Here is a 19,103-nt window from a genome sequence, read left to right as displayed (position 1 = left end):
CATCTCCCCCACACCGGTAACACTGTCGAGTTTCCCCCTCCTGGTGTACTCTTCTTGGACCCGCCTGGTTTCTGGCTCCCCCTGGAGCCGGGATAAGTCCTGACGTGGCTGGGTTCGAGACCTTGGGGTCCTTTGGACGGGTTCTTCCCATTTGTGGTGGGGCCGCACTCCTGGGGTCTTTTCGGGAAGCATTCAGCATCTCCGCTGTGGCCTGGTACTTTTCCACAGCTTCCACGGTCAGATCAGCCGTGGTCAAGGCCTGTTGACTGATGAACCGTTTTGCCTCATAAGGCAGGGCGCGTAGGTAACGATCCACCACAACGGCCTCCACCACCGCCGCTGCTGTATTCCTCTGCGGATCCAGCCATTTCCTTGCGATTCGGACAAGTTCATGCATCTGCGCCCGAGGAGGTTGGTCTGGTTGGAAGGTCCAGCTGTGAAAGCGCTGGGCCATACCAAACTTTGTGAGTCCATATCTGCTGAGGATCTCAGACTTCAGGGCATCATAGTCGGTAACCTGGTCAGGGCCCAGGTCCCGGACAGCACTCAGCGATTCCCCGGGTTAGAAAGGGGGCTAACAGACCAACCCACTGTTGCTTGGGCCAGGCTTCCCTAGTGGCCGTGGCCTCAAATGCATGCAGGTATGCCTCAATGTCATCGGTAGCTCCCATCTTAGATATAAAGTCACTTGCCTTTATTGGGCGGGTATTTTGGACCACCCTCTGTCTCTGCAACTGCAATTCCTCTGCCTTCAGAAGGTTGGCTTTCTTTGCTCCTCCAAGAGAGCCACGTTTGCTTGCATCTGGGCTTGCTGGCCAGCAACAAGGGCTTTCAATATGTCCTCCATTTCAGTCGGCGGGGAGCCTACGGCCAACTTGGAAAACTGGGTGATCAAACCTTCGGTATCCTCCTCTGACATGCACTATTAACGCTTGAGCGTGCCCGTATTCTCCACCATCTGTGACGCTCACGAGAGGCTACACAGCTTTCAGCGGGATTGCTCAAGTAGTGCAAGGAGACAAGGTTCAAACAAAACAAGGATTTTATTATAGGTCTTGGGAAATTAACGAAAATATAACAGAATTCTGTTCTCTTGTGGCTCTTTAAGGGTTAGCAGTTCAGGGATGTCTCTTCCACATCCAAAATCATAATTCTCACTTCGCTCAGATAACTTTTCCCCAGCCTTACTGTAGTCCACGTTGCAGCTAGTGGCCAACCCAGCAAAAAGTCCTTCCAAATGTCTCTCACGTATTTCCACAGGTGCATATATCCAAAGGTGAGTATTTCCCAAAGGTAAGTATCTCCAAATCCTTATATTCCTCATGGAAGTGGACGTGCAGCACTCTTGTCCTCCAGAGAGCCCAGGTTGGAGACTGTGTCTCTTCACCCCCCACACTCCCCTCAGTGTGTCTCTTCCCTTCCCAAACCTTCAGCTCATCAGCTCCTCATTTGTTTCAGCTGCGTGGGAAGATTGGCCATAGAGGGTGGAGTTCCCGACCATACCAGCAGATGGAGCCACAGCTGTCTGGGTTTGCAGCCACCTCAGGGGATGTAACGTCCCCTCCAGGACACAGCCTCTCGTGACATCACAATATATATATATAAACATTGGGGATTGGAAGTGATGCAGACAATTAAATTGATGGAAGTTACAATCTATCTAAAATATTAAGCTGATCTACCCCCCAAAAATAAAAAAAATAAAGGTCTCACACCCGTGTCGATGGCATTTAACAACCTGTTCAAGGATTTTAATCTCAATGATATATTCCTACGTCTAGACAATTTCGTTTTTACTCTGCTAGACATAAATCCTACTCCAGATTAGATTATATTCTATTTTACAACATTGCATACTCAGATATTCATAATGCATCGATATGCCCATGTCCACTTTCTGATCATAGCTTAATAATAGTCAAACTAACTCGATTCCTGATACTCCTGTCAGAGCATCATGCTGGCGTTTCAATATAACATTAATAAAGAACAAATAATTTTGTACTCTATTTGAAAAAGAACTAGTTCATCTAACACAGAATTTTCGGTCTGTTGAAGATGTCCTTGTTCAGCTCAGCATTCAACACCATAGGGCCTTCCAAGCTCATCACTAAGCTAAGGACCCTAGGACTGAACACCTCCCTCTGCAACTGGATCCTGGACTTCCTGACAGGACACCCCCAGGTGGTGAGGGTAGGCAACAACATATCCGCCACGCTGACCCTCAACACGGGGGCCCCTTAAGGATGCGTGCTTAGTCCCCTCCTGTACTCCCTGTTCACCCATGACTGCGTGGCCGCGCACGACTCCAACACCATCATTAAGTTTGCCGACGACACTACGGTGGTAGGCCTGATCACCGATGATGATGAGGCAGCCTATAGGGAGGAGGTAAGAGACCTTGCAGTGTGCCACCAGGACAACAACCTCTCCCTCAACGTCACCAAAACAAATGAGTTGATCGTGGACACAGGAAATGGAGGGCTGAGCACGCCCCCATTCATATCGACAGGGCTGTAATGGAGCGGGTCGAGAACTTCAAGTTCCTCGGTGTCCAGATTACTAAGGATCTATCATGGTCCAAACACACCAACACAGTTGTGAAGAAGGCACGACAACGCCTCTTCCCCCTCAGGATGCTGAAAAGATTTGGCATGGGCCCTCAGATCCTCAAAAAGTTATACAGCTGCACCATTGAGAGCATCTTGACTGGCTGCATCACCACTTGGTATGGCAACTGCTTGGTATACTACCGCAAGGCGCTACAGAGGGTAATGCGGATAGCCCAGTACATCACAGGGTCTGAGCTCCCTGCCATTCAGGACCTCTACACCTGGCGGTGTCAGAGAATTCCCTCAAAATTGTCAAAGACTCCAGCCGCCCAAGTCATAGACTGTTCTCTCTGTTACTGCATGGCAAGCTGTACCGACGCACCAAGTCTGGAACAAACAGCCCGGTTTGTGGGGCTGTTTAAGGTCCTCCGGCGGATAAATTAGGTATCATACCGGCTGCTCCTTCCCCCTCACTACCGTGTCTCACCCACTTTTCATGTGTCTCTCCTCAGGCCGGTGGTTCCCCCGGGGTACGCCTCCTACGCCCCTGGACATTGACGGGAGTCCGGCGTATGCGGTGAGGGACCTGCTGGACTCCAGGTTCCGTGGGGGACGGCTCCATTACCTGGTGGACTGGGAGGGCTATGGTCCTGAGGAGAGGAGCTGGGTTCCGGCTGGGGACGTTCTGGACCCCAACCTAATTCAGGACTTCCACCATCGCCGCCCTAACCGGCCCGCTCCTCGTCCTCGGGGTCGTCCTCCTGGCCGGCGACGTCCAGTTGCTGGAGCCGCGCGTCCGGGGGGGGTACTGTCACGTCTCCTCCCGTTGCTCCCCTCCGGCGCTCTGATTCGCCGGTCTACTGAGCCACCGGTCTGAGCACACCACCTCGGCAACACCGGAATGGAAACCCAACGCACCCTAATCACCTCCAGCGCACCTGCATCTCATCATCACCCCTATTTAGCCCTGGACTGTTCTGTATGATGTTGTGTGTGATTGTTAAGCTTCGTGTCGTTTACTCTATCTTTTTTATTTCTCTTTATCATTGTTAAGTAAACCTTGACCTTGTTAATTCCTGCGTCTGCGTCCTGCCTCTTCGTATACTCAGTACTCGTCACATGACCCACTGGGAATGTGATGAAAGAAATAAAAGCTGAAATAAATAATTCTCTCTACTATTATTCTGACATTTCACATTCTTCAAATAAAGTGGTGATCCTAACTGACCTAAGACAGGGAATTTTTACTAGGATTAAATGTCAGGAATTGTGAAAAACTGAGTTTAAATGTATTTGGCTAAGGTGTATGTAAACTTCCGACTTCAACTGTACATATCTACCTCAATTACCTCGTAACCCTGCACATCGACTCAGTACTGGTACACCAAGTTATCATTACTCATTGTGTAACTATTATTACTTTTATTATTACGTCTTTTTACTTTTCTATTATTTCTCTATTTTCTTTCTCTCTGCATTGTTGGGAAGGGCCGTAGTAAGTATTTCACTGTTAGTCCACACCTGTTGTTTACGAAGCATGTGACAAATAAAATTTGATTAGATTATCCCATGGCCTCTATAAAGGGGATTTATCAGGAACTTCTCAGGTTCATTTGCATCTCACCTTAATAAAACCTGAACAATTAACAAACTACAAACATTTTTGGCTAATCCGGAACGAGAACAACAAAAGTCTTATTACTCTGATGACAAAAAATTAAATAATAGATCAGTCAAGTTAGAACTTAATTCTTTGCTCACACAGGGCAGAATTCTTAATTCATCGGACCAGACAAAACTATTATTTTAATGGGGCTAAACCTAGTCATATTTTAGCAATGACACTCAGAAACAGTGATAAATGCTCTAATATTACAGCTATTAAAGCACAGAATGGATTGTTAACTAATCCTTTGGAAATCAATGCAGAGTTTGGTTATTTTTTACTCTATGCTCTATAAATCTGATATTACTTTGGATAAAAATGCCTTAGTGGAATTTCCTTACCTTTCCAACGAAGAATCACAATACCTTGGGGAAACCATTTCATTGGATAAACTTGAAGAGGCACTAACAAAGACCTCTCAAAAATGGTCACAGCTTCCAAACTTTCTACAAGCTAGACTATCCATCATTAAGATGAATATTCTTCCCTGAATTAACTTTTTTCTCAGCAACGATTCCACTAGCTCCACCTAAGAAATACTGGGACAATATCCACTCTTTAGTCTCTAAATTGGTATGGAAAGGAAATCGACCCAAGTGAATCTATCCACTATGCAGCGTGACAAGGGATATGGTGGGCTTTCTCTGCCTAACTTTACATTTGACTTTTGGCCTTTTGTGTAACACAATACAGAAGTGGCATGCTCAGTCACCAATTTTCCACAATCATTCCCTTCTTTCTGGGGGTATCCCCTTTTCATTCACTCAATGGAAGGATAGGGGTGTTCATGTTTTGGATGATCTATTTAGAGATAAAGGTTTGCAAGGCTTTAATGATCTTAGGGCTATTTCAATTACCTGGTACGTCTTTTTTATTTTATCTACGTTTAAGATCAGCAATGTGGGCATATGGTGTCCCTTGGGGCTCATCAGCGTGGTCTCATAGACTAGACGTATCATAGTAAATATAAATCCGACACACTCAAATTAGTACGATATGTTATATTTGGTATGGTTACATAAGAGAGATGGTTATTCAAGGCAAAAACGAAAGTAGGGTGGTTGGTCGGGGTGGATGGGTCGGCATATAATCTTTAGCATTTGTGCTAATTAGCAACTTTTCTAATACTTACTACTTTTAAACTATTTTGCAACTACTTAGCATGTTATCTAACCCTTCCCGTTCCCCTAACCTTAACCATTTTAGCTAACCCTTCCCCTAACCCTTTAACCTAGCTCCTAAACTTAACCCTAACCCCTAGCCTAGCTAATGTTAGCCAGCTAGCTAACGTTAGCCATCTAGCCACAAAGCTAGAATTTGTAACATATCATACATTTTGCAAATTCGTTACATATACTACTTTAGAAAATTCATAACATATACTACGTTTTGCAAATTCGTAACATATAATACGAATTGTAATTACGAAATGGGTGAAGGACATTCACAAATTAATACATACCATACGAAACGTAACATATCATACTAAATGGCTTGTCTCAGATTTATGTACAGAATAATATGAAATGCTCTGAGACCAGGTTGGGCTCATCCCTCCCACAACATTAACTACTTAGAATATTAGATAGACATGGTAACTTAAAGGGTTTGGTTACTTATCTGTAAACTGTTATTAGTTGCAACTTAGAAATCAGTACCAGTTAAGAATCAATGGATAAGAGAACTATCTACTGTTGATGATGATATTTTCTGTCTCATGTGCAAAAGTGTACCCTGATGATTTTATCACAATTGCTTGATTTTGTATTTAATTTCAATGAGATCAGGTTGGGTGGGTTGGGGTGGTCGCCAGGAGGGGTTGGGGGGTGGGTTGATGCAGCTCGGGTGGGCGATATATGTGTGTATAGGATATGTGGTCTATTCTAATTGTATTTGCCTACTGCATAACCATTCCTGCTTCTTTTTGTTATTGTCTTGAAAATAAATAAAAAGTTGATCACAAAAATAAGGAAATAGTGAGTAAATTACATTTTAGTCATATTTAGCAGATGCTCTTATCCAGAGCGACTTACAGGAGCAATTAGGGTTAAGTGCCTTACTCAAGGGCACATCGACAGATTTTTCACCTAGTCGGCTCAGGGATTAGAACCAGCAACCCTTCGGTTACTGGCACAACACTCTTAATCACTAAGCTACCTGCCGCCCCAGGTGATGACATAGTTCCATCCATATGTGATTTATAGACCTCGAGTTTGAGTTTATTGTTATAGGAACAGTGCACATTAATCAACGTTTCAGTAAAAGTGCCGGTTTTAGCCAGCTGGCTAATTTCAACCACAGTCCCTGTAAATTCAACCATGATGTAGGTGTCCCTCCATCACCCTGGCTACAGCTGTCAGCTACTTACAACCCTATACTGACACCTGGTGGTCAAAATCTCAGGAGACTGACATAAACAAAAACTGACAAACATGTAGTAAAAATGGTCAAAGAATTGTCCAGAAGGTTTGGCGCCTATAGTTTGATCCACTATTGCCTTGAATAATACTAGTTTAACTCACTCAGATTTCACTTTAAAGACACTCCGATTTCATTGGACAAGTCAAGGACAATTCAAGGACAAATCATGTTTTAATTGCCTTCTAACAAGGTTCTCACCTCCACAGTGGATGGTTGCCACAGCGATGGATGTAATCCAGGAGGTTCCTGTTGCTGTGGTCTCAAAGTAGCGTGGATCTCCACGTAGAACACTCCGAAGGCCTTGATCACCCCAAAGGTCAGCCCAAACACCAGGAAGCAGGCCAGCAGGATGAACCATCCGTAGCCTCCATCAGGGGGGCCCACCGTAAGCTGCTGCCGCTCCCGCACAGCCCCACTCTTCACTGGGGAGTCCATCTCCAACCTTAGGCTGACAGGCTCTTCTCAAGTATCTATGGTAAGATACCGTAATAGATAAGATAATACCAATATGTTCTTATATCTGCTACACTTAGCCCATCCCATTTAAACAGGTGTTGTTGTAACTCAAGTTACATCCATATGACAGTGATCTCAGTGCTATTACATGGGTAACTTGACCTTAGTTTAAGACTTGAATTAATCATTACCACACCTTACAATGTCCATTTTGTGGAATTATCAGTCTTGTTGTTAAAGCTCCCTCACAGTCATGCTGATTCCCACGTAAAATAGCCTTTGAGTGACCAAAACATCACCCATAATATTTTTGTGTAATTTTTCTCTCATGTTAAACTATCCGGAAGTCTGAAAAGAGTGGGCTGGGAGCAAATAGGCTGAATTGGTGGGAAGCTCTACTTTTACTGACAGTTCTTTCAATTGCCTATGTCAAGCAATGTGTGCTCGATGTTGCAGTAAGATCGCCTCAAGCAAATTTGCTGATACACAAAGAACTCAAACAAATTGAAATTGCAACATCCAGTCCTGTCATACATCACATCATGGTTTCACTGTTCACGACCTTTAAGTAATCTACACCAGAGTACAACAGATTTGTGAAGTGCTGTCTTCAACACAGCATTATTATTACCATCTGAAATAGTTGCCAGCTTCGCTGAACTCCAGGATATTGCCAGAACTTCATCTAAATAGCTGAAATATTACATTGTAATTTTTTTTATTGGTGCAACAGATGTTATGAGATAACAAGTCTCTGACCTGCCGTTACCAAAATGGTACAGTATGAGAGCTGCTATATGAGTGGTTTACCTGTCATAGTGGTCTGATGAGTGGTTGGCTCAGTCAGTCAGTCCTGGTTGGCAGCAGTTACCTGTCAGGGTGACCAGCACAGACACCACATTAACTCTCCTCCAGGATACAAAGGTCAAAGGGGGGGGGTTGTGCAATACCTCATTCTACAAGGAGTGGGACTAATATAGTTAATGAACATAGTTGAGCATGCACAGATCATCTGCAGAGGACTTCATATAAAGTAGTGGCAACTTTGCATTATAAAAGGAATAAGGGGTTTATAAGGCCAGTGTGACCATTACTTTTTTAACCAGCCTTTCACTCTGCTGCCTAATACTAGTCAAAATGAGTCCAATGCTGGTCATTATATACAGTTGAAGTCGGAAGTTTACATACACCTTAGCCAAATACATTTAAACTCAGTTTTTCACAATTCCTGACATTTAATCTTAGTAAAAATTCCCTGCCTTAGGTCAGATAGGATCACCACTTTATTTTAAGAATGTGAAATGTCAGAATAATAGTAGAGAGAATTTTTTATTTCAGCTTTAATTTCTTTCATCACATTCCCAGTGGGTCAGAAGTTTACATACACCCAATTAGTATTTGGTATCATTGCCTTTAAATTGTTTAACTTGGGTCAAATGTTTTGGGTAGCCTTCCACAAGCTTCCCACAATAAGTTGGGTGAATCTTGGCCCATTCCTCCTGACAGAGCTGGTGTAACTGAGTCAGGTTTGTAGGCCTCCTTGCTCGCACACGCTTTTTCAGTTCTGCCCACAAATATTCTATAGGATTGAGGTCAGGGCTTTGTGATGGCCACTCCAATACCTTGACATTGTTGTCCTTAAGCCATTTGCCACAACTTTGGAAGTATGCTTGGGGTCATTGTCCATTTGGAAGACCCATTTGCGACCAAGCTTTAACTTCCTGACTGATATCTTGAGATGTTGCGTCAATGTATCCACATCATTTTCCTTCCTCAGGATGCCATCTATTTTGTGAAGTGCACCAGTCCCTCCTGCAGCAAAAGCACCCCCACAGCATGATGCTGCCACCCCGTGCTTCACAGTTGGGATGGTGTTCTTCGGCTTGCAAGTAACCCCCTTTTTCCTCCAAACATAACGATGGTCATTATGGCCAAACAGTTCTATTTTTGTTTCATCAGACCAGAGGACATTTCTCCAAAAAGTACAATCTTTGTCCCCATGTGCAGTTGCAAACCGTAGTCTGGCTTTTTTATGGCGGTTTTGGAGCAGTGGCTTCTTCCTTGCTGAGCGGCCTTTCAGGTTATGTCGATATGTCGTTTTACTGTGGATATAGATACTTTTGTACCTGTTTCCTCCAGCATCTTCACAAGGTCCTTTGCTCTTATTCTGGGATTGATTTGCACTTTTCGCACCAAAGTACGTTCATCTGTAGGAGACAGAACGCATCTCCTTCCTGAGCAGTATGATGGCTGCATGGTCCCATGGTGTTTATACTTGCGTACTATTGTTTGTACAGATGAACGTGGTACCTTCAGGCGTTTGGAAATTGCTCCTAAGGATGAACCAGACTTGTGAAGGTCTACAATTTTTTTCTGAGGTCTTTGCTGATTTCTTTTGATTTTCCCATGATGTCAAGCAAAGAGGCATTGAGTTTGAAGGTAGGCCTTGAAATCCATCCACAGGTACACCTCCAATTGACTCAAATAATGTCAATTAGCCTATCAGAAGCTTCTAAAGCCATGACATCATTTTCTGGAATTTTCCAAGCTGTTTAAAGGCATAGTCAACTTAGTGTATGTAAACGTCTGACCCACTGGAATTGTGATACAGTGAATTATAAGTGAAATAATCTGTAAACCATTGTTGGAAAAATTACTTGTGTCATGCACAAAGTAGATGTCCTAACCGACTTGCCAAAACTATAGTTTGTTAACAAGAAATTTGTGGAGTGGTTGAAAAACGAGTTTTAATGACTCCAACCTAATTGTATGTAAACTTCCAACTTCAACTGTACATGTATATGTGTATCAGTATGGGCAAATGATATTGTCATCCTCAGGTTCATACAAACTTGGCAGAGATACATGTTATGATCACAGGTTCATTGTTGCTAGCTTGGCCACATGTAGACTGCCAAAGTACCAAAGTGCAATGCAATATGTTAATATACTGTCTCAAGGTTGTTGATTGGTCTCATTTGCATTCCTGTTAAGTAATTTTGTTGTATTTCTATGGGTAGAGTGTTGTTCTATGTTTTCATAACTTTTGCATACTACTCAGTTATTCAACCCATTGATTCCAAAGGGGTTGTATCACAGGTTGATGATTACAAAACCAGGGCCTCTTTCTACAAGCACTGGTCATGTCCCTACGCATGGTAACTGTAACCTCATGTCTCTCAGCCACACATGAGGACTCTCATAACCAGGCCAGACATATTCAACCCATTCCTAGCATACCTTTGTGTAAGGACACTTGCATGCATAAGTCTGTGCCTTCAGATTTTTTTACTCTGTAACCCTGTTTGCGCCAGAGGGAAAGAGGTCATCTCTCCTCTGATAATATGCCGTTCTACTGTAAGCTAAAAGAACAATAGAGACTGAGTTACTGGGAGCACTGACTGTACAGTTGTGAGACCAGCTATATTTAATTACAGATTAGACCCTAGGGGTTTACCTGTACCTCAGAGTGGGACTGTGAGGTGGTGTGGTGGGAAGGAAGGCCCCATCTGGCCCCAAGAAAACATACAGCTTTGACTTGGATGAGAAAGTTAGTATTTTCAGTATTGATTTATGAAGCTTTTGCTGCATAGTTTGTTTGTGTCAAACTTTGCTATGTTCCACTGTCTCACATATTTTACTTAACTCACTGAGCCAGACTAGTTCTAAAATAGCATCATTTCTCACTCCAAGGGATTCTGGTAACACAATGTTTTATGTAGTGTTATAATTTGTTATGAGGGATTTCGATAGTCTCCTCCAAATTCTTGTAAAAGTCATTCTGGAATCTCCTCTGTTTGGGGTTTAAAGCTTAGAATGAAAAAAATTAATAAATCTGCTTTATCCAAAGCTGCATCCCCAGTTGGATATTAATTTAGAAAGGAACAGATCCCGCCGCCTGTATTATGGCAACATATCTTCACATATTACATAATATTACACAAGATTTCTTGTAAGCGAAAGTCTGTGTGGCTTCATAGTAATAGCTTTTGCAGAAAAGCTTGTTTTGTAATGGTGATGGACAGTAAATAATACATCTCAACTGCTGGTCAGTATGCTAAAAAGGTTGATAGTGGTGAAAAGTTATTGAATTATACATATATGGTGGGGATACATCTTCTGAATCATACAGTAGATTGATAGTGGTCATATACAGGACGACCCCTAAATAATGGATCCATTTTGGTGAAACCCAGGACCTCCTGGTGAATATGGGGAGGAGAGGCAATATACTGTACTACAGGACCGGTGGTGGTGTCTGGTTGTTTGTATGTGTGCTACTGGGGAGCTCTGTGTCTTATTCCCCTACAGTGTTCAATATTGTGAACTGCTGGTTGATTCTGTATCCAGATACCGTGTGATGGTGATGCTGCTGGTGTTCTGCTCTCATGGGATCAAATGTAATGCATGTTTTAGCACTGAGTGTTACTGCAAGATCACACTTGGTCATATGTTGTTTTTGCTTAGGATAATATCAGCAGTCTTCTATGAACTTTGTCGTTGAATCAGCAGAGCAAACTTGTATGCTATTACATTATTCATACATATCTGTTTGGGTTTGCTTAGTCAGCTCTGCTCACTAAGAGCCTTATTCAATCATTAATCTGCACATTCATTACTACACTCTTAGACAAAAAAGGTGCTATCTAGTACCTAAAAGACTTATTCAGCTGTCCCCATAGGAGAACCCTTTAAAGAACCCTTTTTAGTTTTGGTTCCAGGTAGAACTCTTTGGGTTCCATGTAGAACAGAGGAGGCTGGTGGGAGGAGCTATAGGAGGACAGGCTCATTGAATGGCTGGAATGGAATACATTAAACAGAGTCAAACATGTGGTTTCCATATGTTTGATGTGTTTGATACCGTTCCATTTATTCCATTCCAGCCATTACAATGAGCCTGTCCTTCTATAGCTCCTCCCACCAGCCTCCTCTGATGTAGAACCCCTTACCACAGAGGGTTCTACCTGGAACCAAAAAGGGTTATACTATGGGGACAGCCGAAGAACCCTTTGGAACCCTTTTTTGGAACCCTTTTTTCTAAGAGTGTATAGATTACTACAGCGCACAAGAGGGATCATGTTTTTGACACCCAAACCCTCTAAGCATGTTTGATTAAATGGATGTAATTTGTCTCCTGTGCACAAGTCCATATCACTCAGCTTCCTTCTCCCAATGTATACTATTGTTGGTTTAAATTTTAGAGTATCGGTACTGTATCACACTTTGGCTCTTACTCTGCTCCTTTGCCTAGTGTGTCACAGGAATAGCTGTGGCATTGTAACACAGTAAGTGTCTGTTTTTGTGGGAACACAGCAATTGCCATCAATGTCCAACCTCCAGCCAATCAATGAGGAAACCTTGAACATGGGCTAATGAAAGAAGGTCATGATAACAGAACAATGAGGTGTTAATGACGCCGGGATTATTCCACGATCCACAATCCCTGATTAGCTCTCAAATTGGATTCAGTCCCGTGTTTACATTGAAAAATCAGGCCAAATGTGTAATTGAAAAATCGCATCTGATAATTACCCTTCATTATTGGAACACACAGATTTGGACAGCAGGGTGTTTCTTCCATCCCATCAGTTACAGTGGGCAGTCAATGTGTTTGTGATGACCGTGTCCTTGTGCTTAACAGTCTGATCTGCACATCCATCCGAGCCCCACCTCCTTCACTTCCTCCTCCATAATGTCTAAGTCAATGCCCTGATCAATCAGGAAGGTCCCATGGCATGCCGATGCCTGTTTAATAATCAGAGCACACACAGCAGCCAGATATTTCTGCTCTGCTTCGTCTAACCCCCAGTGTGTTCACAGATCAGTTTTTGTTTTTTAGCTAAATTTGAATTATTCCACCCAGCCAACGAAGAGAAGACTTGCAGCGCTCGGGGCTGCTGACAGCGCTGTCAGAAATACTGCTGACTCAGGCATCTTCAGGGAAGACTTGGATTGAGGTGCTGGAAATGGATTTGACCTTTGATGCAGTTAACCATTAATCCATGGAGCAGCTTTGACCGTGCCCTCCGAGGGGAGGGGTGGACAAGGAGAGCAGCCATGCGTCACAACCTTGACCCGTAACTATTGTAAAGTGAAATGGTAAAACTAACGCCTCTGTCTGTCCTGTCATAACTTATCTTTTATCCGCTCCGAATGAGAATGAGCTGGATATTCTGGGGCGTCCTCGTCTGCCAGCCCATTATACCAAAAAGCACAGGTTTCTTCCGGTTTATCGAGGTGGTTCTACTGTTAGATGCTGTGTAGGAGAACCAGAAGCACAGCCAAACGTGAAAACCTGTCAGGGTCATGTAACGGTCGTCTGTACCTGATCTAAGGGCTTTCCCTATTATCATGCTGGACCAGACAGATGCTGTTGGACTGGTAATACTCTAACAGACAATGCTTTACAGTGCAAGATTATACAAATACAAATATACATGTATATCAGATCCATTCTCCATGTGTTTATACTCTAAAAAAATAAGAGGTATCTAAGTGACTCCTATTCATCTAATCAGAAATATAGAAACATTTCAATTTCAAAGAATTTATGATGTGCCTTTGACAAAAAAGAAAGGATTATCCAGCTGCTGTTGATGAGGAGTCTAAATGTGGATCTCCCTTCTCTGTTGGGTGAGCACACAGACACTGGGGGATTGTCTTGCTTTGCCCCTACTGTGTTGTCTATTTTAGTTTTCAAGATTACATCTGTCCTTACATAACATAAAGCCATGGTGGGTTAACAAAGTCTGCGATTGTAGCCTAAACTATGCATCACCGTAAGATTCTATGATGATCTTTCCACCCCCACCTAAAGTTAATTAGCACTCTCTCTTTGGCTCACAGATACAGTGGGCACACAGGGGATTTTGATGGGTTGTGTGTGTGTGTCTGTTGCTGGTAACCACAGGTGCTCAGCTCTTGGTGACCATGGTGACAGTTGCCATTTCTTGAATCTGTTGCAGGATTTCCATTCAAACATGTCGAAGAGCATCAGGGTAGGTGGTCACAACTCACTTCCATCAGTTGAGATAACATTCATGCACATTCAAATACAAACTGTGTCAACTTTGGGGAAAATATACTGTACATGGTTATTCAGTTATTAATCTAACCAAGAAACAAAACATTCATTTTGAGGCAGAAAATCTATATTTGAAATCTCATGGTAAGGAATTTGGGACTAGATTAGAGTCTAATTCACACTGTGTACATGTTAAGGACAATGAGTCTTACCTGTAGATGCTCACCCTTGCCCTCCAGGTGTAACCTCAAGAGTTGTCCTCCCACTAAGTGTCCTGATGGTAGTAGAGCATTTACAGGTAAACAGCAGAGGGGTTGGGCAGGAGCCTAATGATGGTGGCTCAGGTAGGGTAAAGTCTGTGGGGACTCTACTCTGAGTTCATTAACATTTATCTTCCCTCTAAGGCCGGGATTCAATCCGATCGCGCTTTGTCAGGGATGCACATTTTAAAGGCAATGTTTCTGTGATTGCGGAGAGCGTATTCACAGTAAGTACTGCATATGTCGGCTCAATAGAAAATTACCTTTATTTCAAGCACACAATAAGGTGGATCTACTGGTGATCAGATTAAATCCTGGCCTACACAAAAATGTTGGTCGGAACCGGTCCAGAACCGCTTAAAGTCCCCTAAATAGGGGACTTAAAGTTTAAGCCTCATTTTGGGCGCTATGAATTTAATCCCGGCATTGTCCATAATCACCAAATTTGGCCAGGAGTTGTGGTTGTGGCCTCTGGGCCCATATCAAGGTAGAGCATGGCGTTTGCAACGCCAAGGTTGTGGGTTCAATTCCCACGGGGGGCCAGTATAATTTTTTATTATTTTTTTAAATGTATGCACTCACTAACTGTAAGTCGCTCTGGATAAGAGCGTCTGCTAAATGACTAAAATGTAAATGTAAAAATTATGATTATAACTCACTGTTGACTGGGCTTTAGATGAGCCATGTTACTCCTTAGGGCTCGATTCTATCCATATTGCGGAAGTTCTGCGCTATAGCACGATTGAAATTTAAAGGCAATGTTGACGCATTCGCGGTCTTCATGGTAAACGCTGCATAGGGTAGTTCGGGGCAACTAGCCCCCTTAAGCAAAATGTCTAATTGCTGACACAAAACAGCAAAGTTTAGATTATGGACATGCTTAGGCTTTTTCCACATTTTGTTGTGTTACAACCTGAATTGAAAATTGATTAAATATAGATTTTCTGTCACAGGCCTACACAATACCCCATAATGTCAAAGTGGAATTATGTTTAACATTTTTTTAAACAAATTAATAAGAAATAAATAGCTGAAATGTCTTGACTCAATAAGAATTCAACCCCTTTGTTATGGCAAGCCTAAATAAGTTCAGGAGTAAAAAAGTGCTTAACAAGTAACATAATAAGTTGCATGGACTCAATCTGTGTGCAATAACAGTGCTTAACATTATTTTTTAATGACTACCTCATCTCTGTAACCCACACATACAATTATCTGTAAGGTCCCTCAGTCGAGCAGTGCATTTCAAACACAGATTCAACCACAAGGACCAGGGAGGTTTTCCAATGCCTCGCAATGAAGGGCACGTATTGGTAGATGGCAAAATAAAAAGCAGACATTGAATATCCCTTTGCGCACAGTGAAGTTATTAATTACACTATCAATACACCCAGTCATTACAAAGATACAGGTGTCCTTCCTAACTCAGTTACCGGAGAGGAAGAAAACCTCTCAGGGATTTCACCATGAGGCAAATGGTGACTTTAAAACAGTTACAGAGTTTAATTGCTGTCATAGGAGAAAACTGAGGATGGATCAACAACATTGTAGTTATGCAACAATACTAACCTAATTGACAGAGTGGAAAGAAGGAAGCCAGTACAAAATACATATATTCCAAAAAATGCATCCTGTTTGCAACAAGGCACTAAAGTAATACTGCAAAGAATGTGGAAAAGCAATTAACTCTTTGTCCTGAATACAAATGGTTAGGTTTGGGGAAAATCCATTACAACACATTGCTGAGTACCACTCTCCATATTCCAAGCATAGTGGTGGCTGCATCATGTTATGGGTATGCTTGTAATCGTTAAGGACTTGTGAGTTTTTCAGGATAAAAAATAAACGGAATGGAGCTAAGCACAGACAAAATCCTAGAGGAAAACCTGGTTCAGTCTGCTTTCCACCAGACACTGGGAGATGAATTCACCTTTCAGCAGGGTAACCTAAAACACAAGGCCAAATGTACACTGGAGTTGCTTACCAAGAAGACAGTGAATGTTCCTGAGTGGCCGAGTTACAGTTTTGACTTAGATCTACTTACAAATCTATGGCAAGACCTGAAAATGTTTGTCCAGCAATGATCAATAAACAATTTGATAGAGCTTGAAGAATTTTGAAAATAATAATCCAGGTGTGGAAAAATCTTAGAGATTTACCCAGAAAGACTCACAGCTGTAATCACTGCCAAAAGTGCTTCTACAAAGTACTGACTTAGGGGTGTGAATATTTATGTAAATGAGATATTATTTTCTTTCATTTTCAATAAGTTTGCAAACATTTCTAAAAACATGTTTTTACTTTGTCATTATGGAGTAGTGTGTGTCGATGTGGGAGAAAATACATATATTTAATCCATTTTGAATTCAGGCTGTAAGACACCAAATGTGGAATAAGTCAAGGGGGATGAATACTTTCTGAAGGCACTGTAGATCTAACTTCAAATCAAATCAAAGTTTATTTGTCACGTACACAGTTTAGCAGATGTTATAGTGGGTCTAGCAAAATGCTTGTGTAACCAGTTCCAAACAGTGTAGTAAAATGTCAAACAAGTACGCAAATAAAAATAATCAAAAACTAGAAACAAGTAATCAAGAATGTAGAACGAATCCAATTGACAACACAAATAACAATGTATCAGTAATCTAAATGCAATCTATGCGTGTATACACCAACAAGGTATACTAAGAATTGTATGCACAGCAGTAGATGCCTTACAGAGAGCTATGTCAATAATCTAGTACATAATGATGCTTTGTGTATACACAGTGTAAAAAATTGCAATGAACAGTAGTAGATATATTAGAATGAGCTAAGTGAAGAATACAGTTTATGAATACGCTGTGTGAAAAACAGAATAAAAGTAACGGGATGTGTCCAGTGTTTAATGTCTCTATATACATGGGACAACAGCGTTGGCTGCTTCATTAGATTATATGTATACACTACCAGTCAAAAGTTTGGACACACCTACTCATTCAAGTGTTTTTCTTTACTTTTTTTACAATTTTTTACATTGTACAATAATAGTGAAGACATCAAAACTATGAAATAACACATATGAAATCATGTAGTAACCAATAAAGTGTTAAACAAACAAAATGTATTTTATATTTGAGATTATTCAAATAGCCACCCTTTGCCTTGATGACAGTTTTGCACACTCTTGGCATTCTCTCAACCAGCTTCATGAGGTAGTCACCTGGAATGCATTTCAATTAACAAGTTTAACTTCTTAAAAGTTAATTTGTCGAATTTCTTTCCTTCTTAATGCGTTTAAGCCAATCAGTTGTGTTGTGACAAGGTAGGGGGGTATACAGAAAATAGTGCTATTTGGTAAAAGACCAAGTCCATATTATGGCAAGAACAGCTCAAATAATCAAAGAGAAACAACAGTCCATCATTACTTTAAGACATGAAGGTCAGTCAATACTGAAAATGTCAAGAACCTTGAAAGTTTCTTCAAGTGCAGTCGCAAAAACCATCAAGCACTATGATGAAACTGGCTCTCATGAGGACCACCACAGGAATGGAAGACCCAGAGTTACCTCTGCTGCAGAGGATAAGTTCATTAGAGTTACCAGCCTCAGAAAATGCAGCCCAAATAAATGCTTCACAGAGTTCAAGTAACAGACACATCTCAACATCAACTGTTCAGAGGGGACTGTGTGAATCAGGCCTTCATGGTCGAATTGCTGCAAAGAAACCACTACTAAAGGACACCAATAAGAAGAAGAGACCTGCTTGGGCCAAGAAACACGAGCGTTGGACATTAGACCGGTGGAAATCTGTCTTTTGGTCTGGAGTCCAAACTGGAGATTTTTGGTTCCAACCGCCGTGTCTTTGTGAGATGCGATGTGGGTGAACGGATGATCTCTGCATGTGTATTTCCCACCCTAAGGCATGGAGGAGGTGGTGTTATGGTGGGGGGTGCTTTGCTGGTGACACTGTCTGTGATTTATTTAGAATTCAAGGCACACTTAACCAGCATGGCTACCACAGCATTCTGCAGCGATACGCCTTCCCATCTGGTTTGATCTTTGTGGGACTATCATTTGATTTTCAACAGGACAATGACCCAACACACCTCCAGGCTGTGTAAGGGCTATTTTACCAAGAAGGAGAGTGATGGAGTGCTGCATCAGATGACCTGGCCTCCACAATCCCCTGACCTCAACCCAATTGAGATGGTTTGGGATGAGTTGGACCGCAGAGTGAAGGAAAAGCAGCCAACAAGTGCTCAGCATATGTGGGAACTCCTTCAAGACTGTTGGAAAAGCAAAGCTGTCATCAAGGCAAAGTGTGGCTATTTGAAGAATCTCAAATATAAAATATATTTTTATTTGTTTAACACTTTATTGGTTACTACATGATTCCATATGTGTTATTTCATAGTTTTGATGTCTTCACTATTATTCTACAATGTAGAAAATAGTTAAAACAAAGAAAAGCCTGGAATGAGTAGGTGTGTCCAAACATTTGACTGGTACTGTAAGTAACTTTTTCTAAATGAGGAAATATTAGATAAACTTACCTCAGAATCGTTTTGTTGGAGTGAATATTGGTGATATAAAGTGGTTTCTGTGAGAATTACGGCGGGGTGCAGGGGGGAGCATGTTAACCCGGGGGGCTAGTAAGCTCACATTACCCTATGTCGGCTCAATAGGAAATTGCTTTTAAATTTAAATCACGCATATGGCATTTTGAAGTCATAAAACCAGCCA

The 19,103-nt window shown here is 42.0% G+C and overlaps 1 pseudogene; it reads right to left on the bottom strand.

The window, feature by feature from the left end:
* The window catches only part of LOC123481400, a 50,351-nt pseudogene extending 35,975 nt beyond the window's left edge, over positions 1 to 14,376 (bottom strand).
* Between the last annotated feature and the right edge of the window lie 4,727 nt (positions 14,377 to 19,103).

This window comes from Coregonus clupeaformis, chromosome 19 (assembly GCF_020615455.1).
Source record: "Coregonus clupeaformis isolate EN_2021a chromosome 19, ASM2061545v1, whole genome shotgun sequence".
Taxonomy (NCBI): Eukaryota; Metazoa; Chordata; class Actinopteri; order Salmoniformes; family Salmonidae; genus Coregonus; species Coregonus clupeaformis.
Note: the sequence above shows the minus strand (reverse complement) of the source record. Positions and strands in the feature narration are given on the sequence as shown.